We start from the raw sequence: 18,635 nt of genomic DNA, 5'->3' as shown, positions 1-18,635 counted from the left end.
CTTTATAATGCGTTTATTAAAATTGAAGTAAAATACCTTGCAATGTTCAGTAGAAACGTTGTTGAACTATGTAGCGACTTTACGCTGAGTCCAAGTGTGTAAATGAAAAAGTCTAGAGAAGGAATAAAGTCCCCCTTTTTATTATCTCAACATAAGAAGGCAGATGGTCCTCTTTTTCGAGCTTACAGAAAAGCCTCCACTTGGGATTTAACTCAAAAATAAGAAAATAATCAACTAATCTAATGCTAAACTAAACTGAACTTAGCTGAAGCTGTACAAACTATCTAACGTAGTCGGCCCTTAGTTAAATTAACCGCAGAATATTAGCAAGCACGTAAAATACGGCCGAACGTAGTAAGATTTAGTAGTACAAAGAAGTAGTCTGATGGCAAACACGCGTCGCTGAGGAGTCTTAAGCTCTTCTGCTGAAGTAATTGAAACCTTCCTTACTCTATCAAAATAACTGCTATAAACTTTAAATAACTCCTACAACCTCTTGGAAAAAGAGTTAAAAGGGCTCGAAACTAAAACAATACATCTGATCCAACAGCTCGATATAATAACATACTCTTTTTTCTTAAATAGCGTGAATATTGTATTTTTAGGTAATTATTAGTTGAACAATGGAGTAGTTGTAGTACTGCGTAGATTTATATAGCTATGAGCGGATTTAGATTAAATAACAAAGTAGTCAAAAATTTCTGCGTGCAATGAAGATTTAGATAGAAAATCTCGGTAAAATGTTTTTTTTAATGGCCGGACGCTTTATGTAATCGCCATTAGGTTTGAGCCACTACAAGGGCCGTAAATGTTGTCCATTTCACTATGGAAGTAGCTAATAGGTGGCTACCGTTGCCTTCTATGAAGGGACGGGAAGTTACAGCCATTTCTTCTCCAGGATTCGAAACCGGGCCCATTGCTACGGCAGTCAGTGTTACTAACCATTAAGCCGGATGTACAGCTACGTAGAAAGGTTGTAGAGTACCTTATGTTAATTAACCAGTTATTATGATTTTGGTCTTTACTATAACTTTCCACATTCCTCTCCAAAATGATGCAGATTAGTTGTTTGTGTATTTAAGCTGTGGTTTTTGTACCTTGGGAAAGAGGGTGTTTGTGGCATTGCGCACTACATGGGTAGATTCAGCAGTTAAATGATGTAGTTATTCGGCTTTGAGGTTCTCTCGCCACCTATATTTTAAATCTGACGGACTGGTAAATTTATTGATCCAGCTCATAACTTAATATTTAACTGTGTAGCCTTTGTCTACTGATCAACGTTTAATTTAAATTAACTGTCTTATTTATTTGCATATCCACGAGCTTTAGTTATTGTAGTACAGAGTCATACCTTTGTATTAAAATTTATCTTTAAATAAAAAGGTTGTCTTTTTACCCTTTCTAAGACTGTCGTCCTATCTCAGGCATAGCAATAATTCACCATATGTCCATTAAGGGGTTATAAGATAAAGTAGATGTACTTGATCGTGTATAACCCCATAAGGCTCAATTTAACAAAGTGATTTTAGTTTATGAGACGCAGAAGAATAAATATTTATATGTGTTAAAGTCGTAAATTTTATTAGCTCAGAGTAATATGTATCGATAACAGAGGCATATTTCTTATGCAGATTACCAGCCTGCATTATGAGTATTTTAGGGACAGATATTCACAATCGGGGTTTTCAATGAAATGTATATAAAACTATTTCTACTCCATATAACTGAAGATAAATGAAAAGTTGCATTAGCAAAGATTTTTTCTAAGTTATCCTAGCAATGTAGACACAGAAGAATGTGCCATATGCATACAAAAATTTAAGCTGCAAAGCATAGTGTTAGATATTAACTCCTAGATAAAACCATCACTTTTATTTTTGTAGTTTTACTAAGCTATGAAATAGTTTTGGAGGAAACATTTGAAAAAAATATGTCTTTGAATTTGAAAGAAAAAAGAACTGATTTTACCTTAAATGCATGCGCTCAAAGTAATCTTGTATATGATCAAATTGCCTGAAATGAATCTGATAAAATTTTAAGTGGACAAACGCTTTTTATTTAAGAATAGCGATAAAATGTCATTCATACACACAGTCAAAACTGCTGAGGTATATCTCAGTTTTATTATGAATTGAAACGGCGAAACGTTTCGGAGGAATTTCACTTATAGAGAGACATGTAAAAAATATGTGTACTAAGCAATTAGTAAATGAATTTTAATAAATTTTTAGATGACAAATGATAATGCACACTATTTTCAAACACATCCACAAAACATAAGGTAAATTTACATTTTTGGTCAGAAAACATTTTTAATTGTGATATGGTTTTCCTCACAGAAAAGAATATTTAACACACGTAGAAGTGTGTGGAGTGTGGAAATTTTAAAAAGGGCTTAAAGTATTCGGTATTTCGCTTTCAGAAGAGCAGTTTTCAATTGTTGGACGACTTATGAAGAGAAAAACTGACCTAAACCTCTTGCAGTCAGAAAATGCCAGACATCCCTGTTGGAATTCATGTTTGGGGAGTATATTAGTCAATCCATTCCGTTTACTTATTGCAAATGTGTCATGTAAAGTTATATTCTTATTTTAGGAATAGATATTGTTAATGTAAGACTTACGATAGAGATCTATGCTTAATGTTAAGTGCATTTTAGTTCAAGCACTCTCCGTATTGTCACTCCCCTTGCTTTCCAACAATCCCATTTCTCTACCCAGCAGTTGACTATTGATGTTACTTTTCTTCATGTACGTACTTCAAATCAGTGTACAAAGGCAATCACCTCAGAAATGAAATCTATGTCAGAACCATTTAAAGAGGCTTAATAAGCTGATAAGCACATTTTTCATGTGGACCAAGTATCCCTTTGTTCCGAAGAAGTGCAAATGTAAACAGTCAGACCATTCAGATAATTAGCTTATCCAAAGGGAAGCTGTATATAAGTCAATCGAGAGGCACTTTGCCGTTACTATGCACGAGAAGGCCACCATCTTGATTGTTACGGTGTGAGTGATGATAATGTGTTTGAGGATCATGTCCTATGAACAAACAACGTTACGCTTCAAATGAGGTATATGAGATCCTTAATACTGATCCTGGCATTCATCGGTTTTCCTCCTTCTCCTTGTTGGGTGTTTTGTTATTCAAGTAGAGGTTTCTTACAAGTATCTTTACCTTCCAAATTAGTCGATTATTATCATGGTGTACAACAAAAGGGTGATTAGTTTGAAAAGAGACCATTGCTCTATTTGTTTCTTCTTCAGTCGACAAGTATTTACTCCGTCATCTGCGGAGAAGATGATGGTGCGTCGTTGAAGAACCATAAAACACAGTATTGTTCTATATGTGAGCATAGAACAATACTGGACACCCGGTTTCGCATACAGCTTGAGCTGAAGCATTTGCGAGAACAATCTAGGAGAATCACGTTGCAGAAGCCCGACTTTCATGTTTTGGTTTCTCCTGCGTGCTAGTGAAATAAAGGACGATACACATTTCTTGATGCTGCATACCTAGATCTTTTCCTAATCGTCTCCTTGTATTTACAGTTTCCAAGTACTTATTAATTCTTCTCGAAATTATGCTTTGAGGCTTTGCAATGGCTTCTACCACATATACTTGAGTTTGATTCACTTTTAAACTAACTATATACCTCCAGATTACAGACTCAGGTAAAATGTTTGATCAAGGCTTTGCAGTCATTAACAAAAATATTCAAAATATGTTTTTATTTAAACGATCGTATAATGTATGCATTTTTTTATTTATTGATAGAAAGCACCATCTTCAAAGTAATAAAAAAACTGCTTATTCAGGCATTTGAAGTGTGTAAAATTTGCATAACAATCCCTTTCCTGAAAATATTTACAGAGCTTACATTGCCGTTTCACATAAACAGCACTATACTTCTTAAATACTATTTTGAGCGGTTGCTTAAGCAGGTAAAAAGGATTTCATCAGCCAATCCAGAACACGGGTAAAATATGTTGCAAGCACTGCCCTAATGATATCTAATTTTTATTATTGTATCAATTTCCAATAGCATTAATAAATGAAACATACCATAAATTAACCTACAATGCAATACACAGCAGCTTTGCGAAATCATAGTAACACAACAGGGAAATTTGCAACGGAATAAACGAAATATCGCATTGCATTCATCTATAATGCAGTTCTGCTCATTTTAATGACTTTAATGCTTCGTGTGATGGAAGTCGTTAATCGACGTATCATTAAAAGAGAAGCTGTCTAGCGTAAAACGCTGTAATTACAGGTCACATATCGAGATGAGTTGTTGAGAAATGGAATGACATGAAAATAAAATCAGTCATGCGTTAATGGAAAATGCTGTTTTGTAACAATATTAGCTATTCATGTGAATCTGAAATTCGAAATTGCAATGCACTTGAAGTGCAATGAAATAGACATTAGATAGAAAGGAATTCGACTTCACCACTTGGTTAGCTACATTTAGCTTCTGTTTCAGTGTTGGTGGCTCTATATTTCTGCTTGCGTTTTTATCGACTAAGTCTCAAATTGCAGGATATTAGGGAAAAAAGGCTTAAGAATAAAATTATAGCTGATAGAATACAGTTATTGCACTAGAGTATCTAGTAGAATTATTTTATAGGAAAATATATTATACGAGGTGTTAGTTTTTAAGATACATGTAAATCGATACCTGATGTGTAAGTCACGCTATCAGACCAACATAAAGAGCAAAGAAACGGATGCGAAATGCTGAACTTAAAGAAGAAAGTGAAACATTTCTCTGGATGCTAATCGATTTATGTTCACACTGCTATGCAGGAGTCTTACAAGGGAATTTCACCTACCCGTTAATTACAAAATCGTGTTATTTTCTTCAAGTTTAGAAAATGTTACAGTTTTACCCATACGTAATTAAAATTAAAGAGAAAACGGGATTAATTAGCGCTTAATAATTAAAAGCTAGACTTTTGAAAATTTTGGACTTTTATTTATTTCATGCTTTAAATACAGATATATGCTTCCCCAAACACGAACTAAGAACTACTTTAATAAAACGCCAAGCCTGTCTCCATTCCTTGTTCAAATTTGTTAAAAATCCTTCTAAATTCAATATAATTTGTCACTTCTATAAGAATTAAGATACAACTGTAAGATCAGAACAAATCAACCTTTTTACGAGGATTAGATTCTTATGAATAAAATTAGCTCTCAATATTAGAATTCTGTTTTCCTTGTTCAGAAGATATTCATTTTGAAGAATAATGCTTTTAACACTGTCTTCTTATTTTATTCATCTGTCAAATAAATTATTTCGCAAATGTAGTGGAAATGAAAAGTAAAGGGAAGGACTACCTAAAACTAAAATACCTATATTTGTTCAAATAAAATGTTTGTAAGCAAATTCTTTCGATTAAACTTTCTTCCATAATATAAAAGCACTGGTTGCGGGTCAGGAATATATCTTTGCTCTTTTTAAAATGACTAGCAAATTTCCCCAGAAGTTCTGTATTTTCTAATATGTAAATAGTTTCTTTTATATGAGCAGAAACAAATTCGTTACTCTTGAGAAATACTTTTATTATTCCAAGACAGACGGAAATTCTCTTTTCGTCTTCCGAGTAGGAATCTAAATGATGTCTTTTCGAAAAATAAATATTAACTCAGCATTTTATAAATCGGATTGAAACTACTTTAAATATGGAGCATGCATAATCACAGAAGTCAATATTGCACATAAATGAAAGAGTTTCCATAAATTTCAAGAAAAGTTCTTTTGTTTCAGTGAGTGCTTAGCAAAGGTTTTATTTCTTGTACTGTATATTCATATTTTTTTCATATATTTAAAATTACTTTTCTAGCAAACCTGTGTTATTTTATTTAGCTTCAGAATTTGATTTGTTTTTCATACTGTCAAATCATTAAACTTAAGAACGAAATGAAAATTATTCTTTAATCATCGTATTATTTTTAAGCTTAAATTAAACGTAAAAGAGCGTTAAAAGCAACTATTATAAGGGTAATTGTTATCGTTTTGAAAGAACGTATTGATGTAAAACAGTACATAAAAGTAACAAACTTTAAGCTTCCGAAGATTGTGTAACCTTTGTTAACTGTAAATACTGTCACTGAAAATCACGGTAAGTCGTAATGGTAAAACAAAAGAAACTGTACAGTCATTAGGTTATTTTGAAGGTTATATGAAAAATGAGCAATGCCTTAGCCGGTACTTGAACCTGGACCTCTCGAATACGCGCTGAGTGTGCTACCGTTGCACTACGAAGACATGCTGTAAGGAGGGAGAAAGTAGGTTATATACTCCACCTATCAAAGTGCGACTGGGGATTAGGGGACCCAATCGCCAAATCTTAGTGGTGACGAATTGCTGACCACCACATTTTAGTTTCGCGAGATGTGAAAAACGTGCAGTGCCCTCGTCGGGCCTCGAAACTAGACATCTCGAATACGCGCCGAGTATGCTACCGTTACAGCACGAAGGCAAGCAGAAAGGAGGGAGAAAGGTTGAGTTAGAATGCTCCTAGACAGAGTATTGTGCTGGAACTATGAGAAAATGCCCGTTAGTGCCTCGAACAGATTTTAGTATAGGTTTCTGACAACTATGAAGATTTGGCCGTTATTGTTTCCACGATTTAATGACTTAATCCGGGCAGCTCCCCGAGTCCCACAGACTTGTGTACGCGGATTCCGTGAGTGTATTTTTGTTTCCTCTCGTTTTGTTTGCTACTAGTGTTTTAACTAATTTGATGGAGTGAATTTTATTTTTTTAAATGTTTAATTGCCATGAGGCAAAAATTACATTAAGGGAGAATAATTGTGAGATTCTATCAAGTAGATTTATTAATTTCTATATGGCCGATGATAAATATACTGTTGTGTCTCAGGTGAAGGAATAATGAGTTCCTCTAAATTAGCCTTATGTAAGTTTAAATTCTTGAGTATCTATTTAAAATGTTAATAACTGTGAGGTATTTCAAATGTTAAAATGAGATTGAAATGAAAAATTATGAGTAATTTTTAGAAAATATTTTGTATGGGTAGTCTGGCCAGCTATCTAATTTGATAATCTTTTGGAATTTTCAATAAGTGTCTTTTATTGATTTATAATTGAATGTTTCAATTTTGAGTTTTTATTTTGTGGTTTACTATTTAATTTGATAATATTTTGGAATATTCAATAAGTGTCTTTTATTGATTTATAATTGAATGTTTCAATTTTGAGTTTTTATTTTGCGGTTTGCTGTAGGTCACCCATGTGTTCTTTACGGAAAACATGGTTGTTTGTTATTTCGAACCTGGGTAACTTATTGCGGAAGTATGAAAATCAATTTTTGGTGTGTTGTAAGTAACTATACGATCAGCTTAATTAATTTATCTGAACTGGTGTTTTGACTTCTTAAGTGTGTGATTTATTTTTCTATGGTGTTCTGGTGTTCTATGTTGTATTTTAAATGTAAAGTGTTAGTGGGTATCTCTAGAGTTGTATTGAAATTTATATGCGTTCAGTAAGGAGAGCTGATATAGTTTTACATTAGAGAGAGCTAACGTGTTAATGAATTTGTTACATAAATGTATTTTTACATTTTTTTTCAGAAATAATCTTTGATTTTACCAAAATACCAGGGAGGGTATTATCCTTTCTTTTTTGACTTTAGTGTATGAGTTTTGATTTGATAAAATTTATTTTACTGTGTTGAGTATTTAAGTAAGGTTTTGTTTAACTTAAAGTAGTTTTGTATTCTCCAGACTTTAAATAGTTAGGATAAGATTTTATTTTGAGAGTTTCTGTAGTTTAGTTTTTTCTGTTCTTTTTGTCACGGCACCAAGTGAAGTTAAGAAGTCAGGTAGTTTAAAAGTTAAAGTAATATTAATTTTTTTCTCGTAACATTACCGTTAAGTTTTTAAGATAATTATCAAGGGAAAAATGTGTCTTTTTCTTTCACTGTTATTCAATTCCTTATTTCCTTTACAAAAACACACATTTCTCGGTCATAGTAAGGCTGTTTTATCTTCCGAAAATCAATAAAAGAAACTACTTCTATCATGCTATAACGTTTGCGTCAGCGAATCAAACTTTAACCTCTGACAATGAACTTGGAAACATAAACGTTCCAAAATAACGCAGTTTTCCTTTCCTTTTTTCTTTCCCCATTGTCTAAGCAGCGTTTGGGACTCACCTCAGTTTTTCAATTTTATCATTTTGACAGCGCGATCCAAAATAAAACTAAAGTTTTTTCTCGACAGCGACGTTTTCCTTTCCTACTCGACCTTTCCCGTTGTCTTGGAGGCTTCCATAATTTTGTCAACGAAACCATTCCGGCAAATTACCTTAATTCCGTTTTTGCCAGTAAAGATTTTGTTTATTGTATTGTACTGAAACTTAGTATATCTTTCTCATTACCGCACCTTTCTCGTTCGACTGACCAAAGCAATGCTATCCTGCTTATTGGAAGCCGACTCTTTTTATTTCCTTGTACGAAGTAAAAAGGAAGTACGAGTATTGTAATCGCGAAAAGGTGCAGGCAGCATATTTCAACGAAAATATCCATTTTGACCGCTTTCGAATGCAATTTAACGATGTTTTTGCGTGATATCTGTACTTAAGGACGGAATAAAAGACTCTTTTCCTCTAAAAAAATTCTAAAACTGCTTTAAAATGAATTCTGAAGAGAATTTTTCGTGGCGTCTGTCCGAACGCATGTACGTACGTATCTCGCATAACTCAAAAACGAGTAGCCTCAGAAGGTTGAAATTTCGTATATATGACTACTATAACATGTAGATGTGCACCTCGTATTTTGGTTGAAATCGGCCGCGCCAAACGTATATAAATATATTTATATATATATATCCACTCTGTTACCCGGCTCAGTGATCTGTTTCTTTACTCTTATATGTTTGTAAATTGTACATTTTTTGCTTGAAAAATGATTGAATTATGTTGTTCTTGTCTTTATGCCTTTAGTATATGCCTTTTAGGTTTTTATGCCTTTAGTAAATCTGTATGCAATATGTTTAGAGTTATCAACAATTTTAAAGTTGTTTAAGTGCCACTAAGCCTAATATAATTTTTTTGATGGCGGCCATTGCTTGTTTACATTTGAAACAGTAGAGTAGTGGATTTGTTGCCAATCTAGAGAAACGTAGCTTCGCAACAACAAAGATAACGCCTTCATTTATTATTAAGAATTAAATCATGCTTAATCCTTTCTGGAATTTTTCAAGGAAATAAGTTTACTTAATTTTTAATAATTTAATTTTTAATAATTAGCAATTTTTAATACAGATATTTTGAGCTTTTATGTATTTTTGCCTTATCGCGAAGTGAGAACTGAATTAATTGAATGAGAAATACTCAATCGTCTGTGAAAATCTGTTTCTTTTTTGTTTTGTTTGCTTAATTTCTTTTATACATCGTTCTAGCTTTATTATAGTATTTGAAAAGAACATGTGGCAACGATTAGATAATTTTTTAAATGATATAAATTTTGTGCATTCTGAGTTATAATATGAACGAAATATAATACTGTTAAGTGAACCTAGCGCCAGAGTGTCTCTATGTTAAACAAATAGAGTGAATTTTAAAGAATGCCTTTATTCTATTGTGGTTTATGCGCTGTCGGGGAAATAGATTTAATTAAATCCAATAAGTTTAAACGAACTGCAAGAAAAAATGCGTATATTTTAATATTCCGTACAAGGAAGTCATGTGGTGTACACATCAGATTTTTTTTCTTAAATATCAATAAAACTCTCAGTTTAAAACTAATTCGTCTTTTATAGAAATATATGTATTTGTATGAAAGGTATTTTGTCCCTCCTTTCCGCATGCCTTCATGGTATAAATGGAAGCACACTATACGCATACTCGTGAAGTCCGGAGTTCGAATGCTGGTGAGGTCACTGCGGATTTTTTTCAGTTTCGTGACATTAAACAAATTGTAAAAGACTCCACTGTGGCGTCCGAACTAAAAAGAGGTGGTGGATGATAATTCGTCACCACCGGGATTGGAAACACTGGGTCCCCTTGTCTCCATTCGCACAATGGGGAACAAAGGATATAAATTAAAGAATGTGTTAGACATATTACTCTGCTATTCAATGAAAATGACAGTATAGCAAAGCTTTTCTCAACCGACACTCTCTTCGAAATGGCGAAGAGAAATAACACTGTGTCGCTGAATCCGAAAAACAACCATTTGAATTTTATAATTTAAATTCACTTTTTATTTTCATTCTTTAGAGGTAAATAAAAATGCTATAAAGTACAGCAATAATTTTGGTACACTGTTAGAAATAACAACGATCTGCGAAATCTCTATTCAAAAGATGACTGTCATGTAACCCTAGTAATCCAGTTTTGGGGCAACATATCTGATTGTTAGCTTTGGGAAAGGAAACTGGAAATAAAATTATTTAATATTTTATTACAATAGAAATACATAAAGATGTTGCAATATAGATATGTATATGTATTTTAATGTACAGTTTTATTTAACAATGCTATGCGTAGTTGTATCTAATTTTTAATTGCCAAAAATAGCTTCCATGTGTAATTCAAAACAACGTTATCCAAATTGGCTTAGCTGTTTTAGATTGGGTAAAAGATATCTCATTATGTCAGGAAAATATTTAATGCTTGAATTGGAGCATCAGTATCAACTGTCAGATAACAGCAACTGAATATCGAATAAACGCTTCATTTTTTTATGCGAAGCATGAACAGGGACTTTAAATTTGCATAAGAAAATGTATCTCTTCTTGAGAGTTTGTTCTGTTTCTGAAGATGAAGTTGATGAAGTGCGAGTTATCGGAAAGAAATAATGGTTATGACATTGAAAAAATAACGGAAAATAAGTTGCAGCGTTATTTGGGAAGAGATACAGATTTTTATAAGACACTACATTTAAAAATAGCCGAAAGCAAAAGCAAATTATTACAGGTTGCTTAAATCATGACAAAACGCTCACGGGGTTCTCATTCATTTTCTTGAGCATATGATTTTATGTTTTATTATACAGCTCGCAATTTACAGTTTTGCCTTTAACTAGAAATTCTGTTAATTTTCCAATGTCATACTCGTAAAATAATGAAAATATAATTCCTAGATTAGTGTTGGTTTTATAGAACATAACTATGAAATTTGAGGATTTCGCATCATTACCTTGTGGTATACAACAAGCGGTTTCTTTTTATTTTTACATTTTCCGTGCTTTTAAAATTGATCTTCACTGTCTTTTCCTTTTGTTTATTCTGCCTCAACTTTTAGAGACATTAGATTATTCTGAATGTATGATATATGAAAAATGAGCAATGCCGTCTCCAGGACTCGAATCATGGACCTCTCGAATACACGCCGAGTGTGCTGACCATTACACCACGAAGGCATGCTAAGAAGGCGGGAGAAATACCTTATAAGCTGCTGAAAAGCTATTGTTGTTGACAAAGTTTATTCTCTTTCTGCTAATGATATAACGTTTAAAACAAGAGGGATATTTTTTATGTAAGGTTCGTTAGAAAAAAAAATAACAATAAAAACAAAAATGTTAAAAATATATATTTTCTGAATTTACAGATAATTTTAAAATTTCCTATTTTTCTACATATTTACCTTTGTCGTTTAAAACATATATTGTAATGAACAACAAGTGTTTTCGCATCCTTCTCATATAACTCTGCCGCTTGTAATGAGCCAGTTTTCATTTCTTCATCGATGCTCTGATATTTCTTGAACAACTCACCCACTTTTGCCCTTTACTATCTTTCATTCGGCTGTCACCGTAAATTTGAAACATATTTTGATGAATATCCATAGTTTTCATGTATTTTGCTGCTAAAAACCGGATGAATGATCGCATTCCACAGTCGGCGGGGGTCTCTCAATTTTCTTGAACATTCTAATCTCACACTACGAAGCGTACAGACTGAAGTAGTGAATGTAAGTGATGTCATATTCTTCACGCAAAGTGCCGAAAACCTGCTCGCACACGCATTCTAAACACACTCGAAGTTCTCAATGTTCACAAAGAGACCTTAAAATATTATTTGCGTATTTCATCTGAATCATCATTATACCATTAAAAACAACCATTATTATTTTGTTGTTAAGCAACTAATCTCTTTTGTTAATAGCAAACTTGCTCGAATTGCCAAACAATTTCAAAATCATTTCCTCTCCTATTGATAAATTCAGTTTAGCTCACGCTTTTATTTTTAAATTTAGATTTTCAGGCTTCAACATCTGGAGTACGTATAAGTTCCTAATCAGTTTGGTTTAATATAAAGCACTCACACTGAAAATGTTTCGAGTTTGTGCTCTAACGAACATAACTATTATTTTACGAAAACAAGAAATAAATCGATAGTAAGAGACACCAGTTATTACATTAGAATTCGTTGAAGCTCTTCACTGTAACTAAAAGATATGAACTCAGGTTAGTAGTTTTAATTCCATCTCAGATTTTTCTAACGTGTATATAAACCTTATCTCATATTTTTTAAAAAATTCTTTCATTTCTAGTTCGTGGGCCCACCAGCGGCCGAGCGGTAAAGTCGCTGAACACTGGTAGTTCGGTCCGAGGTTCGAATCCCGCGAACGGGCTGGCTGCATGGGCGTTTTCGTGGTTTTCCCCATGTGTAACGTGTATACGAGCCAGTTTCCCTTAGAAAGTCCTCCACGAAGGCATCCCTCCTCTTAGGCAGATAGCCCTCGAGGCTTTGCCATACTCACACACACACACACACACACATTTCTAGCTCGTTCGATAGAGGGCTTTGTAATTGTAAACTCCTTTATTATCATTTTTTTATTTTGTGATTAAATGAACTGTTGCCGGAAAATAGAGTACATTATTTTTGTTCCTTGAAGAAGAAGGACCTGGATATCGGTCTCACTAAAAGCGCATTGAAGTTTCTCGTGCCTTTCCTTTGTTTCTCTCCTGATTTCCTTTCCTAATTTTCTTAATTTTTCTATAGTTCGTATACTTTTTTGGGTAAAATAATCCATCTGCTCCGTAGCGTCTGTATATGCTGTTTCTTTTCAGTTGTTTATACCTGGCAGTGAAGCTAAATTACGGTCAAATTTTACAATTCACTTGCAACTTTCATAAGGTTCGTGACCGATTTAGTAAATCTTCAGCATTTTCGTTTTACTAAATAAAATGGATGAAAATGCAAGAGAGTTATAATTAAAATGCTAGTCCGTCTATTCCGGCGACAAGTTTTTAAATTAATTCCCAGAAACACTACGTATAAAACATAGCAGACGGCAAGATTTCACTAAATTTAACAAGTTTGTGTGCAGAATTAAGGAGCTTCATTTAGATCAGAAGTTCTAAAGGAGTTTTTAATATTCAGGGGCTTTTCAAGGTAGTTTCAAAGCTCTGAAATCACGAATAGGTCAGAAATTACCTTCCTGCGGCAAAAGAGACTTCTTCAAGAGCTCTGCAATTTCAGTTTCATAGAGACTTGAAGAAAAATTCCTAGCAGGCGTAGTCTTCTTTAACAAAGAACGATATATTTCGTTCACATTCGATTTCGTCCACATTTCATATTTCTTAATTAAAAATAAATATGCTGCTGAAAGTACACTAGAATAAGTTCGTATTCAAGTGTTTAACTTCTTAGCCATTGAAAACAGATTTAATAATAAATAAAGGGAAATAAAGTGATAGAAAATTAAGAGCTACTAGAGCTTAATGAAACAAAGATTAATCTACATGAAACTAAAGACAGGGATCAAAAATAGGAACTCTAGTGATAAGCATGTAAATTATCTGTTTCTCATTCGGGAAACGAAACGTAAGTCATACTATTTTAACAAGAGAAAAAGGTCATTTAATTGTTTCCATCTGCTTAGTGTATCACATATGAAGAATTTACTTTCTCCAACATCTATTGAGGCTATTCACGTTCAGAAACTAAAGATCAACTTCTGTAATACTTGATTTCAATGAAAAACCTTTCTATTCATGATAACCAAGGTGGCGATAATTCGTCACCACCACGATTTGGTGATTGGGTCTCCTAATCCCCAGTCGCCCTTTAAAAGGGGAAGAATATAAGGTATTTTCTCCTTCCTCTGCCGATGCCTTCGTCGTGTAACGGGAAGCGTACTGCATGCGCATTAGAGAGGTCAAGGATCGAGTCCCGGCTACTGCACATGTTTCACGTATCTTGCTTCAAAATAACCTAATGACTCCACAATCTGAAAATAGTCCTCATGTTATGGTCATAAATACTTTAAGTCGGTGTAAAACGACGTTCGCAATTAATATCCACCCAGAACTATAAAATTCAAAACAGGATGCTTAGATCTAGCATCTTTTCTAAAATGAATTTCAACGACAGCATTATAAATCAAACCCTATTGTTTAAAATGAATCTCAACGACAAATGAATCTCAACGACAACATTATAAAATTGATATTTGAATATCAATTTTATAAAGAAAGAGCAATATATAAAGCAAGGATAAATAAAGCAAAATTATAATCTTTGTATCTTATTTTGTATCAATTGATGGAATTATAAAAGGGAAGGAATTAGACAACCTTAAACACACGTGTCTAGTTACTCAACTAGACAAGACTTTAAAGCTCTTTAGTGATTTACAACAAATAATAAAACTAACATGTAACATATAAGAAATGTACCTGCTAATACGTTTGAGACAACAGATTTTATGCAAGATGGCGCAATAGACGATAGGGAAGACTTTTGAAAATTCAGAAAGAATGATACTACTCCATCAGCGTAAGAAAATCCCTCAGTGAAAAAAAAATTCTTTAATCATGTGTCTATTAAAGTATACCTTGTTGAGATCCAGCAGGAAAAAATATTATTTAAATACTTTATCGTGTGAAGCAATATATTTTTCTGGTGCTCTGTGGTGATTGTTTTAAACTTAGACGGAAACTTTTATTTTCTAAGAAAATGTAAGTCACAAGAGATCCCCATTCCTTTTGCCCGAATATTTGTCATCCAATCTTAAGGAAAGAGATGAGCAAATAGAGAGAGTACAAGAGAGAAAATACTAGAGAAAATCGTAATCAACAAACCTCTGCACCAAGTACTAATCAGTTCTTATCTAAACCACAAAACAGTATACAATAACGTGCTGTAGAGAGTATGAAGTACGAGATTATGTTTAACAATGCAAAGAATCAGCACATTGCAGTGCCTTGTCTACGTCTATATAACAAACATTAATCGATTACAAGGTCTGAAAGTTTACTCTCTGTATGAGATTGGATGTGTCATCACATGTCTTCGAGGTATTTCAAATTTATTTTCAAAAGAGGAAGAAACACTTTAACATACAAAATTAAAATAATCGAAAGACGGCACGCAAAAGTTTACAAAGAACTCGAATGTTTGAGAATCTTTGTGGAACGTCAATTTCCTCTGACATATGGACATACATACGACCATCTGCGATAGTTTATGCAAGTGACATAGTTTTATTACCAGCAACCGATTACAAAATGGGTATAAAAATATTCTGCCAACTCTTTTCAAGATAAAACTCAGAATTATTTCCCAAAATTTGAAGTGCTTGCAATGTAAAAAGAATCTCAAATGTTTAATAAAACTTATGATTTATATTAGGAAAAAAATAAAAAAGTACTGAAATAATAAACTAATTAGGCATTTTTATTCAAATTAAACCCTATTGTTTATCAAAATTTTTTGAATTCAAGACATAAAAGGAAGAAGTGGGATTATTACATTCCAGCTTACGAAACATAACTGAGGAAATATTGCTATTCAAATACTATATTAACATTCAGCATTCATTTGCATTCGAAGTAACAGGAGCGTATAGTTTTCAGCGTACGCAAAGCAGCTGCAAAAATTTAGGATGGAAGTTTTTAATTAGTTCGAATGATATAACATATGATAAATAACATTTCCGAGCACTTTCTCCTTAAAAATATCGTGCAGCCGATAGCAGCTGTTACAGATTCAAAGTTTGAAAAATACAGTATGGATTTAAGTAAAATGGCAGGCATTAATTACGTTTTAAAACAATTTACTGTCGACTCTATTATATTATGTAATATTAGTGACGATTGCTTATGTTTAACTCAATTATTTGACATTAAGGATTCACGTCACTTTTATAACTCAGAGGCAAACCGATTTTCATGTCCATCAGTAGAAGAAAATTTTTATTGTCAAGAAAAACATTTTTCTCAGAAGCTTTGACTGAAGAACGCGCTGGTAATTATTTTGGCTGGAGCGCAGAATTCACAACAAATGTTCTCTTGGGAAGAAAACAGGTTCCATGTTCTACAAAGAAGAAATAAATCCGATTTCTCAGAAGATTTCATCCTATTAGGCCGGAAAAGTGTCGATTATAAGGGGATTTCTGTTGCCTCTTTCATGAATGTAACTGTCATTAAGCTTTGGATTACAAAGAAAATTGAGTGACTTCTTTTAATCATCCCCTCACTCCCCAAATTTGGCATTTAGCGAGCTACAGCCTAAAGATAATCATATTGATCCTCTATAAGATCATATTAATCTTATATAGGACATAATTTTGTCAACATTAGAAAAATTCAGAAAGCATAACAAATGAATTAAAGACTATTTAACCACTGGCTTTTAGTAAGGCGTTCAGTGGCTCTTTGAGCATACTGAAACTTATGCAGCATTAGAATGAAGGTATTTAGAACACTAAACAGTGATATAAAGCTGTTTTCTTAAAATATTAGTATATTTCACAAATTCGGTCTTAAAACTTTATAAACGTACTGTATACTTTGTAGCCTTCCTCCTCTTCCGAAATTCCGAAACAGAAGCAAACGGAAGCAAAGCATTTTGCTCAAATATACTTCTTTTCAAGATACGACTTTAAGAAAGCAGTTGAATGATTGTCAGAAAGCAAATGCAGCTATCAGAGATCTAATTATACAAAGAATAGTGAATATCAGAAAATGTGATTAAAAAACCATTCTAGCAGCATATACGGATAACTCAAAAACTGAAAATCAAATAGATAAAGCATTTATAATATTCGAAAGAACCAAAATGTTCCACATGTGGAAAGGCAGGTCGGAAAATGAAATAACGTTTTCTAAGCAAAACTATTTGCATTTCACAAATCTGCTGAATTTCGAATTTTTAAAATTCTTCCATAAATAATTGTTAGATCAAATTTTTAATAAGCAACATTAGCAATCAGAGTCATAACTGTCCATTCTAAATAATTCAACTAATTGAAGAGATAATTGTAGAGAGTGTAATTATGTAGAGATTTTGACTTCAAGCGTATTCCTAATTATTGAAAACTAGTCTCAGAAAATGAGCGGTAGGTGATAGTAAAACTGATTGAGATTAGGATAAAGGATTCTTTTTGCCTTGTGCCTGTTACAGAAAAGAGAGAATGCTTTTCCGTCCCTTAATGCGAAGCAAGCCTCGTGGTCCTACAAACCGATTGACGTTTGATAAAAGTCTTTTTTATGGGTGTGTGTTGAAAGCCTTAGAAGGAGAAAGTTAAATTTGATTTCCACTGCGAAAGGTTACTGAGCGGTGATTTTCTAAAAGGAAAAAGAAGACGAGTGGGAAGTCACGACATTTATTGTCCCTTGAACTACGATGCGAAGATAGTACATTACGCATTGTTTAGTGGCAAACGTTTTGTAGGGTGTGGTATCAAAGCAACTGAATTGGGAAATCCTAATTAACATTTCTTATTAATAACAACCTGCTGAAATTCTACGTATTAGTTTGAGTGCGTTCGCAACCCTCTGCCAGCTGAGAGGGAAGAATCGCCTCCTTACCTACGTCCTTGTTCACCTACGTTCAAGCAGTCAAGGACGCGGTCAGTATTAGGAAGGATGAACACTACGAAGGCTTACTGAGCGCCTCACTACTATTTGCGATGTTTAATTATTTTTAATAATAATAATAATAAATGTTACATCTATGAACTTATTTATAGAAATGTATTACCACAGACATTTAAAATGAAACCATAATGTAATATAATATTATATTAGAAATATGAATATAATAGTAACCATTTATTAAATATTTAAGTGCAAAAATGTTTATTGTAAAACGAACAATTTTCAGTAAAATAAAAAAGATCGTATGCAAAGCACACTGCAGAATAAAAATTTCGAGTATAAATAGCAGCAGAAACTAATCCTCAAACTACAGATTTATGCTTCGTACTTCACAAGCATTTCAAGAAGAATAAATTTCGCCAGCGCACTGCGTGTTTACTTCTCCGCGTACTGGCTTCGATTCGAAAGTGGCCTGAGGCGAAGCCAGGTTGGTTTACACTATGTCTACGAGAGCTTGCCTTCTCCCATTCATACTCTTTGGTCGTAGTTCCGGAAATTTCCTACAGCGAACTAAAGAGGAAATACCTATATCGTTTTTCTTGAGGCGTGTAGGAAATAATGTGCGGGGTCTGAATTAAATTATTTCACTGATATAATTGGTTCCGAAAACGTTCGCAGACAAGTGATTGACAAAACAGTTTCAAGTGAGGCGTGATTGGGAGAGAAGAGTGATTACTTAATATTTAGGTTTGATGTTTAAAAAGAGAAGATTTTGATGAAAACGGGGGAGGAGGGCTTTAGAGACTCCATTTTGTTGCAGCTTCG

General features: G+C 33.3%; 1 protein-coding gene across 1 annotated transcript in view; it reads right to left on the bottom strand.

Moving 5' to 3' along the window:
* The window catches only part of LOC118191506 (trissin receptor-like), a 568,898-nt gene that overhangs the window by 3,950 nt on the left and 546,313 nt on the right, over positions 1-18,635 (bottom strand). The window lies entirely within an intron of this gene.

Source organism: Stegodyphus dumicola, chromosome X2 (genome assembly GCF_044657685.1).
Source record: "Stegodyphus dumicola isolate Sdum_Otavi_A_Nest chromosome X2, ASM4465768v1".
NCBI lineage: Eukaryota > Metazoa > Arthropoda > Arachnida > Araneae > Eresidae > Stegodyphus > Stegodyphus dumicola.
Note: the sequence above shows the minus strand (reverse complement) of the source record. Positions and strands in the feature narration are given on the sequence as shown.